The sequence below is a fragment of the Pezoporus occidentalis genome, unplaced genomic scaffold, assembly GCF_034315485.1.
Source record: "Pezoporus occidentalis ecotype Australia unplaced genomic scaffold, CSIRO_AGI_Poc_V1 ctg211, whole genome shotgun sequence".
In the NCBI taxonomy this organism is placed as follows: Eukaryota; Metazoa; Chordata; class Aves; order Psittaciformes; family Psittacidae; genus Pezoporus; species Pezoporus occidentalis.
The window spans coordinates 1200829-1213366 of NW_026913976.1; the positions used below are offsets into that span (position 1 = coordinate 1200829).

Below are 12538 nucleotides of genomic sequence, written 5' to 3' on the forward strand. Positions count from 1 at the left end.
GTTAGGGTATCTAAGCCTAGAAGGAAAATGCAACAGCCCCACAATGGAAGACCTTGGCTCCAGAGTAAGCCAGTTGTATAGAAGGATTGATCTTTTGCATATCAACCTTTGATAATGTCTACACCCTTTCCTGCCAGCTCTGAAATGCCCATTAGCTCTGCTTCAAAGGCACATCAGGCTGGACTGTTGAGCATGCTAGGCTCTTCCATGGGCCCCTTCTGATACCTCTACTCCAGTGCCACATCTCCTAGTCCTTTACCAGCAGGCTGTGTCCTCATCACCTTGCTACTCTGCAGATGAAGACCCTGAGTTCAGAGGAGGTGACACCCAAGCAGACTTCTTGACCTGGGCCCTCAGCCGACCCTAGCTTTTTCATAGAGATGCCTTGGCTTCTTCCAAGGACAGGAGAATTACAATAAACAAAAATCTGCAGGATGGAAAATGTGAGAAGTTGTAGTTAAAAATTTGCTGACAAAAACATGGAGGTGTACAAAATCGTTAATCAGGATCCAAGTTCTTTCAGTGATATTCCCTATTACTTTTTAGGTCACAAGGAACACTAAAGCATGTGCAATTAACTATCTGCATAAACAAGCTGCATGATCTCATCCCTTTCTGCCTCAGTTTTTCTGTTTGTAAAGCTGAGGCTGTAATATTTGACAGGGGTATTGCTCTGAAATCCAGCTTCTGACTAGAGCTGTTATTGCAATAATTACTGCAGCAGACGTCAGAATCAAGTGAAAGCACTGTCATTCAACTATTGAAACACAAACCACAGCCATCACTTGCCTTGTGTTACTACAGGTATAGACCAAATAGAGCAGAAAACAGATTTCACACTTGCTTCTAGATGTAAACCACTGTTTGAAGAGCATCTTCTCTGCTCCTAACCCCCCCCCCCCGTCAAAGTGCATTTAGCTGTTTATAGCTGTAGCTAGAAAAGATACAGCTGCATTTTTTGGCTTATATAGCTTGAGCTCAACCCTCAGAAACAGCTTAGTCTGAGATGTTTTACAAAACTATTTTTCTGTAAACATTTTTGTTCTATAGTTATCACATGATATCTGTGCTCCCTTATAACACACTAGTGACTGTGTGCCTTATCTTCCCATTACCAGACTGGTCAGTTACTAACTCAGGAGGTGGTCTGCAAGCTGGGGACAGAGGTGAGACAGAGATCACTTAATGAAAACTGGATTCCAAGTTGGGAGTCCTGTGGTAGTCTGACAAGTTGATGCTGGGCAACACAGAGGTCAGCATCTCGAGTGGCAGCTGAAGATATGGTCAGCCTGGAGAGTAACTTCTAAGCTAGCCTTGAGCTCACGGCTTTGGAAACTGTTGTTTGCAAATAGAGCTCACGCAAACAGAGCACAAAATACAGGATCCAGCCTGGGTTTTGGGGGTCTTGCACACATTCGAGTAATTCGGGTTACTCAGAATCTACAGGCAGGTCCTTACTTGAGCTTTAGGACAATTTCTAAAATGGAGCTAAATCATGCCGCCTACAGAGGCTGTTGCAAGGAGGCTGCTGCTTCCCACAGAGGTGAAGTCCAGCCAAGAATAGCATGTGTTTCCTCCTCTGCATCTAGCACAACTGCAGCTAAGTGGTTGCTTATGTTCAGAAATGAATGAAACATTCAATTAAAACAAGAATCTTCACTGACGTGACCACTGCTGCTTAATCGTTACACAAAATAGCCTTGTCTTGCCCAAGCATGCCTGGCTCTTTAAGGATAATGGAGACAGTACAGTGTTTGGATAGCTGCTATTTTTCCTGAAAAATGGGGAGGGTGTGCCTGTGTGAGGGCATGTTCACAAGAGTATTAGCCCAGAAAGAAATAGGTACATCTGGAAAGAGCATAATCCAGGTTGCCAGACTCTGGCACTGCCATGAGAAATAATCCTTTCTCAGGAAAGTACCAAAATGTGGCTGTCTGGTTTGCCCACAAGTATCTGGGCATTTTTCTTGGCAGGCAGGGGTACTGGCAGTTATCTGCATTTTGATTCCTGACCCAACTAGTGTCTGTTCTTTCTTTGCTGAAGATGGAAGGATACGCCTGTGGTTAAATCACTGGCCTAGGGATTAGGCAAAGTGGTTTCTACTTAGATTTTAGTCTGCATCCTTGGCCAGGTCACTTAAGAATTTTGAAAAGTGCTCAGCACCCACAAACAGGATCAGATTTTTCAAAAGCTCTCTGCTTCCACTGAGGCAGTGACCAGATGATCAAAAGAACTTTTCTGAAAATTTGGCTGCTGGTGTCATTGAGAGCGCTACTGGGTACTGAGGAGTCATGAAAATCTGGTTCTGATTAAGGTGCCCAGATGGGAACCAAGATCTCCAACTATCCCCCATCATGATGGGAAGACACTTGAGAATCTGGCCAGAAGTGATCTCTTGAAATGCTACACCAGCAACTTTCTCTGTGCCTCAATTTCCTCTAAATGAAAGTGATGTTGCCAGAGTCCTTGTAAGGATAAATTCATTAATCTACTGTATGTGATGTACTTGGATGCTTCTGCAGCCAGGAGAGGGAGGTGATGCGTTTGTAGTGTAACATCTTTCCAGACATACCAATCATCTGTGTAAGCAAGAGTGTGTTAAAGGGGCTGGAGTAGGAGTCCAAGAGTCAGCTTCACTCTATGTACAGTTTGCAAGTCTTCAGGTTCAGGAGCTGCTGCTCTTCATCTTAAACCCTTGTTCATGAGTCAGGGCTCTGCCATGCTAGGGGATGTAACTGATCAAAAAGACTCACCCTGAAAAACCTTTGTGTTAAACAAAGTAGGACAGGGAGAATATATTGAAAAAAAAAAAAAAAGATAAAGCTGTTCCATTCAGCTGTTTGCCTTCTGAACTCCCTGCCTGTTGAGTACAGTAATTTTATAATTTTCTTTCCTCACATGATACTCCTTTCCATTCCCACTAAGGCACTTGGTATTCTGGGGTAGTTTTAGACTGTTAGAATTTCAACTTCACAAGATTGGTTACTCTCCTTATACTAGATAGGCACATACAGTAATATTTTTTTTTGCAGGTGTTTGGGGTTGTTTTTGTTTTAAGACCAAGGAACACTAACTTCAAAATGGACATTTATATATATATTTAACTTACAGTGGCCTCAACTTAGCTTCCAGATGGGGAAATCTGAAAGGTCCCAAGCCTCCCGTGGTGCATACTGGAGCAGCCTTCCTTCTCTTTCTAAGCAGCCTCCCCTCACATGATGCAACATTTTCATTCCAGCTGAGAGTGGGGGTTCTCCCTCTTCCCCCCCCCCCTTTTTAGCCTTCCAGCACTGTCCACATCTGTGCAAGCTAATGCTACCCAGATCCTTCTCAAATGGGCACTGAGGGCTGGCATGCAGAAGCAAAGCCCCCAGGCTGCATCTCTGAAATCCAAGAAACCTCAAACGCATTGTGTTTCCGTAAATGCTCCTCAGCTGACTGGGCTGTGGGGAGTTTCTGCTCTTCTCAACCCTTGCCTCTCCTTTGGCAATGAGAGGTGCAGACTTTCAATCAACTTTCTGATTGCCTATGTGCAGAAATGGCATTAGCATTAGAGTGAAACCACAACATGAGGGGCCCTGCCTGGCTGACAAGGAGCCCCTAACCCCAGCTGCCCTTGGCCCAGGCCTTGCTTGCAGCCCAGCAAGGGTGAGCTGTCACCACCCCGTCGAGCTACAGCACCTTCCTTCAGGGTTGCAGTGGCGATGGCGCGGCCCAGCTCGGGCTGGGCTAACGCGGATTCGCGCCGTGGCTGTTACTGGCTCAGGTGCCTAACAGCCACTTCTTTTACAGCGTTCTAAACAAAAATGGGGGTTTTGGTTTTTTTTAAAAGTAGAATACAACATTACAACTAAATTGAATTCACTGACAAAAAACCCTGGTATCTTGACAGCTTTTGGGCATCAGGTACAACAGTTCATGTTTTTCTGGTCTCACAGACTTAAAAGCAGTTGAGCAAGCAAAAATATTTTCCCTCATCATCTTTGGTGGCAGGAAGGAAGTGGTGTTGTGTCATGAGCAGCAAAACCTGTGGTGGTCTGTGGTGTTGAGTGCCCCTGAAAACACCGAGTTACTTGGCTTCAGCTCTGGTGGGAGCTGAGGAAGCAGCTGTGTCATGGATGCAGTCATTTTGAAGGGTAAGGCTGTGTGTTTTGAGTGTCCATCAAGTTAAAATTCCAGCTCTCAAAATATGGTTGATGAACAGAGCACTGAATCACAGACTCACAGAACTGTCTGGGTTGGAAAGGACCTTAAGATCACCCGGTTCCAAACCCCTGCCATGGGCAGAGACACCTTCCACTAGAGCACCTTGCTCCAAGCCCCATCCAACCTGGCCTTGAACACTGCCAGGGATGGGGCAAGCCACAGCTTCTCTGGGCAACCGTGCCAGTGCCTCTCCAAAAAGGTTTCTGTTCACTTATTTTTTAAACACTGATTTTCATGAGATAAACAGTAGAAAGTCAAAATCACACGTAGCAGAGAAAATGTCTCTCAGCAGTCACAAATTGAATTTGCTTTGCTTGTGTTTCATAGTCCTTTTGTACTGAGTTCTTGAGAGCATTCAGCATATGAGTGACAGATGTAATGTTGAAAAAAGGGTGTTTCAAAAAGAATAAGATACTCATTGCAAGTGAATTCTGAACTCAGTGTAGGGCTGGATTTTGTTCTTGAAATCTGAATCTAAGAGCTGTCTTGCCCTGACTGTGGAACAGAGATAATGCCATAAGAATCACATGCCAAAACTAACTGGTAGCTTGGATTTTAGATACTGAGTATTGCAACTTGCTTAAGAGCAATCTAGAAGTGAAATGCAATGAAGGTGATATTACAAAAGACAACTGAGCCAAGTGGAATTACTTTAAACTACAACTTTAAAGCCATCTGATAATTTTATAGCGGTACAAAAATAAAAAAAATTACTGCTGAAATGAGTCTTTAATCAAGCAGCAATCTTTAATGTTAAACAGTTTTCTTTATTTCCAGGATAGTATGAACAGTGTTTTTAGCTGAGGCTAGTAATGCAAGCTCAAGGAACAGTCGTAAAACTTTCCATGTTTCCTGATGTAGTAAGTTATGCCCAGATCTCCAAAAGATAATAATAGCCTGTAGGAGTTCCTAAGCATAAGAACTAAGAAAACCCCTGTTTGGACTTAATGGCATCAACCTGCTAAACTGAGCTATGCTGGTTGGAACTGGAGAAGAGCAGGAATTCCTGTAACAGGCACAGAACATCCAACTACTGCACCTTTTCTTTTGTGGAAGACAGAAATCACTGCTGCATCTTCACCTATATGCACATACAGAAAATCACTCTGGAGATCTTACTGCCCAGACTTGCATGTAACTTGTATGCAGAGTAAGAACTCAGTAATATCATGAGCACCTTCATCCATCACCAGAGCATATTTTTGGAGCTATTCAACCAGAAGGCTGGAATAGAATGGGACAGAATCCTTCCAGTTGTTGCCTTGTTAATTTGTGTTGAGAATTACAACTTAATAAATAGGCAGGGTAGCTCTTGTGAACTGACATTCAGCCTGTGAATTCTGTATTATAGTACTGAGTCTTATCCAGTAATCTACAGCAGCATATCAAAAATTGTACCCACAAGTATTTCAGTCTTGGAATACATTTGAATGAAGCCAAAAAATGATTACAGCTGTTTTTGAACACACAGCTAGATTTTGCTAAGCTCTGCCCACCCTCAGCAAAAGTCTTTCCGTTCATTGGAGAGCTTGTGCTCTGTTTGAGCGCTCTTTTTTTATCCTAAGTTGACCAGAACTTGGCTTTGGCCCTTTAAATCCTTCTCCCTATCAACTCAGCAACCACAGAGGCAGTTTATTACTGAAAAGAAATCTTAGAATCAGTTTTGGCCAGCATTGTCTTGGAAAGTTCATTTTATTAACATGGTTTTGATTTTATTTCAAAAACACTTTGACAAGCACTGACATCTTTGGAACCAGTAAAGCACAAGAGACTTACTCCTAAAGGCCTAAGCTTTGCATTTTTCTGCAGCAAACAATGTGATGTGCTACTATGGTAAATTCAGTTCAAGCCACTGACTGAAAGGAAATAAGTACTGAGTGTTCTCTTTTTTCCTTCATTTTCTAAAATACGTTTTGTGTGAATGCTAGTGCTTGTGGGATGTACTTGCTTAACTACTCTTCGCTTATTTGCTTTTTATCTAAAGTGTGACAAATATATCAATATTGGCAACATAAACTTTCCTTACAAGTCTTCTTTTATTGCTCAACATTGACCTTAAGTAACTACCTCTTGACTTTTTGCTGAGATTTGCCAATAAGGGTCCTAGTTATGTGTTTTATATTCCTGTTCATCAACTGAGAGTTGTTCTAAGATCACCTAATTCATTTACAAAGAAATTCTGGGAAATAGCTGAGCGGGTTTTTTTTGTGTGTGGTGTTTTTTTCTTTTTTTAAGGCATGCTGAAAGAGGGTTTCTGGTTTCTGAGCTACATAGAAGAGCCTTGTTGTGATATTCTGCATTCACGGGAGCTCCACACATGGTGGGAATAATGGAAGGGCAAAACAGAGGTAAGTCATGTGCTGGGATAAGCAGACTTGACTGAAGAAATCTACCAGTGGTAAGTGGATAGTATTTGGTGTGTGTCCCTGGGGCTTTGCCATCTTCCAATCTGTCCCTTTGGAAATTATGTCGAGTAATTAAGAGACAATGTAAGCATCTCCACTTCAGGGGCTGTAGTGTATTTTATATATATGGTGTTGTTTCACATCATAACACTGGGTTTTGTTAGAAACTTATTTTGCTGTCTGGAATTTTAAATTGTGAAAATGGCCAAATGCACTGCTTGAAGTTCCCTAGGCAAGCCCACAGTGAGCTACTGTCCACTTCTTTCTTTCCTTTCAGAGAGAAGAATGCAGCAGTATGTTGGTCTGGAAAGAGTAACTGCTTTTTTAGTCAGCAGGAAACATATGCTGCAGATGTTTCAGAAATCTGGCTTTTAATATAGCTTTGATATCTAGTATGTCAAGCTGTTAGTTATGACTCATTCTCCCTTTAACAGAATACGTTATGTGTATCCTATATGTTGCTGTGATGGATACTTAGGAACTGAAGTGAACTAGCATACCTGTGACCCAGGAGTATGTTATTTTCAGTACTATGGATATCTATTTAAAATAGAAATTCTTTCTTAAGTTTGTAGTATCTTTTTTTCATCTCAGCTTTATTTCAGAATGACTGCATAAATTGTATGACCTGTTTCTCCAGCTGCATAACCAGATTATATAGGCCTTTCCCTACAAGAATGGAAAAGAACTTTTTTAGGTTCTTTTTGTTTTGGTTTGTGATTTTTGTGATTTTTTTTATTTTTTTAGGGGAGTGTTTAGGTGATTTTGTGGTGGTTTTTTGAGTTGATGTGTTCTTGCTGGAACCATTCATCTGATTTTTTTTTTTGTAAATGTGGAACTCTCAGAAGCTGACATTCTGAAGTGTTACAATTTGGGATTGCTGAGAATATTGTCATAACTGGCCAGCTGTCTCTTAAACTCAGTGTAATGAACACATACACACTTTTCTTGGAGAGGTGGAAAGCCCAAGATGTGCATATGGTGTGTAACAGAAGGATACTCTAGCTGCTTGGTATTATGAATGGCATAGCTGCTAGCATGCTTCTTAAATCCTAAGTGGAAAGTTTCTTACCTCCCAGGAATTCCATATTACTTTTGAATGCCCTCATGTTGAACTCAGTGTAGTTGTTGATGAGACCCTATAAAGAATGATGTCCACTTACGTGCACAGACACCACAGTCATCAGTTTACAGCATGCAAGCAGCACTGGGAATAGAACTTAAGACCTTCGCCTCCGCAAACACAGCTGCTCATCTGGCTATAGGCTTTGTAGCCAGCAGAGGGAACTGATAAACGCTCTCATAGGGCTGCTTTATATATGTTTTTCTAACCAAGAGACGGCACTGACTCTCACTCACTTTTGAAAAGGGTCTGTTACAAGTCACCCCTCAACAGTTTCACCTGCCATTCAAGAACCAACATGCTTACATTCATCTTGCTTTTGCTATAAAATACGGACTTGCATGAAGTTGTTTTAATCACCAAAAGATGCCCCTAGACTGCATCGTGATATTAATCCCCTGCAGTGCAATTACGAGACATTAAATTCATTACGCACCAAGACAATTACAGAAACACATCCAACATTTCAGGAGTACAGAGAGACCAAACACAATTGTTTACTGATGTGTACAGAGAATAGGCACAGTTACTGCACAAGACCCACAAAAAGCTTCAGAACCAGGACGCACCAATATATTTTTAAACACACATCGCTCCACAACTTTTGCTGAAGGAGAATTCTGTTAGTATAAATAATAGATCTCACTTTCTGGACGGAATGCCACAAAAAAAGCAACATCACTTGCACAAAACTCTAGAAAATGTAAATGGCAAAAGTAAGAAACTTTTGTACATTCAAATACAGGTACTTGTTGGTTTTAATCAGATAGAACCATCTCTAATGCTTTTTGTCTTTTCTTGTTCCTTGCTACAATAACTCAATTGAATCACTGCTCTTTTAGAAATTTTACTCTAGTGAAAAGTAAAAATTATCTCCCTGTAGAAAGAAAGAATGCTCAGCGTAGAATAACTGAAAGGCAAAAATAGCAAGGGAAAATACAGCGATATTTTAAAGTTTCAAGGATTAAATTTAATCTTTCCTTCCCTGAGATATATGGAAAGACATAGAATAAACAGAAAATTCTGCCTTGAATTTGTAGAATATTGTAGAATAAACAGAAAATTCTATGCTCATGAATGTATAAAAATTGTGCTACCTTCTATGGTAGGTAGTGACAGGACAATTTTTAGAATCTATTCAATGTTTCATACAAGACCTACATGAATAACTTTGCTTAAGCAGTAAAGAGATTTTCTTTGAGCTCTTTGCTGCTACTGAGTTACCAAGACTGAATTCTTAGTCAGATGTTGCCCACCGTTTCTGGTTCATAGCAGTGGACCTCAGTTTGCTTATCCTTCCAAGAGTGGATTGGTCTCCTTTAACCACAAAGGATAAAAAAGAGGTGGTCATTTGGTTGATTGATTGATTATTTACCACCTCCAAGAATGATTGGCAAATCCTATCATAGGTTTGTAAAGGGTTTCACAGGAAGTTCAAAAGTGTTAGGAGGAAATTACCTCTCAAGATTTGGCACTGGAATTCTCCCTGCTCCTTCAGCCCTAAAGAGTCTCGCAAAGACAGACCAGCTGCAAAGGGGTGTGCTTTATAAGGCTGAATACAAAACGAAGCATGGATTGAAGTGCTGGACTGAAACCTGGAAGCTAAATCTGACTCTCTACCATGTATTTTCACTGTGACCCTAAGAAAAACTGTCCATGTATTTAATATCAGTATGGTCAGAGAAAAATGTGTTTTTGCTTCACAGAGAGGCAAATAAATTCATGAAGATCAGAATGTCTCACAAGCAGTGGTATTGGCAGGCCTATGGAGAGATAAGCAGACAGTGATGTGTTTATCCTGTGTGTCTAAATACCTAGTCTAACACTTTTGACAGCAGTTGGAGTTGTACTAGTGGCTTAAGTGCCACCAGTATAACTTAAGTGGCTAAATGAACACTTAAAGAATCTAAGTGCAACTGCCAGGAGAAATGGCTGAGCATACCTGCTTAATTCTGAACTGGTCTGTGGCTGAAAAAATAGTACAGTCTCTACCTTTTGCTTTTTTAAAGTGTTATGGTCATTACTCAAAAAAAAAATCTAAACTCCTTGTTCTTCTGCTGTTTTTTTTTTTTTTTTGATCGCAGTTGTAGCAGTATTTTAAGATTACAGTATTTTTATCTTAGTATCTGTATGCGTTGATCTTATAAAAAGGAGTTACAGATCAGTACAGAAGTCAATAAATGCATTCCTAGACATCTAAGTTCTCTTGGAGACCTGCTGGGTGCAGTTTCCCTTCATCCCCTGCTGCAGAGTGATGCTAAGCTGAATTATCTACTCAGCCTAAGAGAGAAATTGCTCAGAGGAGATTCTGATCGTAATTAAACACATTCCTTTGAATAAGGTTTTCTCAATATGTCCTGCAATCCATTTTTCAGATGCCAAAACATTAAATTTCAGAGCAGGCTTTAATAAAAGGTATTTTGCTATATACACATTTCTTGTTTATAATGACAAATGCAATTTTTAATGTGGTGGGATTTTTCTTTCCTTGAAAATTGCTCTGAGATTTTGATTTATCTGATAGATTAAAATACTGTGTGAACAGTGAGGCCTTATTGCCAGATTGTAGACTTAAATTCTGTATGCATTACACTTTAAAATCACATATCTGTGTTTTACAAGAGGGGTGTTTATGAAGATGGAAGGGAGGTTTGCTACGAAAATAAGATATTAACTAAGGAATGAAATTTTGTAGCTTAGAGATAAGACAAGAGTTATGAGGAAAACAATTGAGTGCTATTCCTGTCTCTTAAGGTCAGTTTATATGGTTTACCTGGATGCAAAAATAGTTTTACTGTAAGCCTGCTTTAGAAAGCACTGCACTTTTTTTTTTTCTTTAATAGTTGCATTTGTGGTGGTTTGTTGTGTCGGTTTGTTTTTTTTTTTTTTTTAATACTTATGTAATCTTCCAGGAAATCAGTTGAAGGCAGCATTTTCAGTGTTTTTCCCCCCCCCATTATTTACAATAGATAACATGCAAAATAAAGAAAAACTTTTAGATAAAATAAGCAGGAAAAGGCAATTTGAGCAGAGTTTTGCTGTTATACAGTTCTGTTATACAGTACTGTAGCTTAAAATGTTGCAGCTGATGTGAGTACAGCTATATGTGGACATAATTCATTTTTAGAAAAGCCTTTATTTGGGGAAGAGCAAAAAAAAAAAGTCAATTTAGAAAGAGCATTGTTTGCCTACCAAGAAGAAAATATCACTCAACTGCAGAATGTATTACATAGTGTACAAAAGAACAATTTAGAGACAGCATTCACTACTTGCTTTCAGTAGTTCATACTTTTCCTCCTCTCTGAGCACTGGAGAGAGGCATTCTAGGATTAGGATTTCTGTGATGGAATTTCTTTAAACAGGTGACTGTGTGTTAAAAGTGCAGTGACTCACACAATGTGAGAAACTGGGACTATTCACAAGTAGATTAATCTCTGAGGATGGACAGATGAATAAAGTGCAAATACAGTTATGAAATCACACTTTATTTCAACCGTTCCAGTAGCTGTCTCTGAGGCACTTAACTATTCCTTCTTCTAGCATTAGAAATGCCTATGTAGGCAACTGTAGATAAAATATAATTCAAACTGATCTAGAAATTTCATAGACACACAAGGTCTGTTGTTCCAAGAAACAGAACTTTGCTTGTGAAATGTGTACTTTAAGACTGTTTGGTGCCAGATAGTGAATTCCATCAGCCTAATTACTGTGCTTCTGTGAGGGCTTAAGCTTCATCAGACTTTTCATAAAGGCAATGAAACCTGTGAAGATACACTTCAGTCCCAAAATTCTCTCAAGCTGCCTAGTAAATAGTAATAAAAACCAATTCCTTCCTTAAATTAGCTCTGTTCTTTTTTTTCGGGGGGGGGGTGGGGGGGTCCTCCCTTTCTGTTTTTCCCCTCCCCTCAACCAGAATTTAAGGAAGCTTTAGAGTATAGTTTATTTGATAACTTTGGCTGGACTGAGAAGGAGACTACTAAGAGGGGTAATGAATTGTTAGATTTGATCTGGGTATACTGATTTCTTAAAATCAATCAAAAACGGAGAGACCTTTTTCCAGCCACACAGTTTCCCAGCAAAGTCTGTTTTTATTTCATTGCTAAACCAACAGACTATTACTAACTTAAATGTCAGATGACACTACAGCTGAAAAAAAAAAAAGAAAGCGGGTGGGGGGGTGGAAGCCAGCACCACCCAGCAAGGCAGTGCTGGAGTTCACATTGAGACTTCCTCACAATAGCTGGTTAGATCAGAAACCTGAAGTAGGAGTAATCTTACCTTGAGTATACAAGATCCAAGGAGAGAAGATCACTGGCTCAAAACAGTGGAGGACTGAGAAAGTGCTCTGATCTGCTGCTGGTAGCATGCACTTGGCTTTTATGTGCAGGTGGGAGGAGCTGCTCCTTACGGTAGGTGGGCAGTGAGGATAGCAGGCAGACAGCTTTCAGAAGGCATTGTAGAATAGGTTCTTGCTCTTTGGGGAGAAGAGAGAGGGAGAAAAAGGAAGCTGGATCGCGTTTACAGGAGAAATAGTGATGGATTTATTTGTTGTTTTTTTTTCTTTAAATATTTAGTTATGTAAAGATTTTTCTACTGTGTGTGTTCCTTAATCTCTGAATTATTCCAGTTACAGTCACAGTTACTGTACAATCACTGTTACATTAGTTACTACTAGGTCTCACTTTGTCTTTTGGAAGAATTTTTATAGCAGTGAGATACAAAGGCTGCTGTTTCATTTTCTAAGAAGGGAGAGCTATGAAGAAGCAGCCCTTGATCCTAGAAGTTGTTTGTTTACTCTGGGATT

General features: G+C 40.1%; 1 protein-coding gene across 6 annotated transcripts in view; it reads right to left on the bottom strand.

Moving 5' to 3' along the window:
• COL8A1 (collagen type VIII alpha 1 chain) overlaps window positions 1-12140 on the bottom strand; it is an 85992-nt gene extending 73852 nt beyond the window's left edge. For 4 of the 6 annotated variants that reach the window (XM_062619543.1, XM_062619542.1, XM_062619541.1 and 1 more), the window contains exon 1: window positions 12013-12140. The gene's annotated coding sequence lies outside the window, so the exon portion shown is untranslated. The remainder of the gene's footprint in view (window positions 1-12012) is intronic. The other 2 variants (XM_062619547.1, XM_062619544.1) reach the window with 2 other exon arrangements.
• Between the last annotated feature and the right edge of the window lie 398 nt (window positions 12141-12538).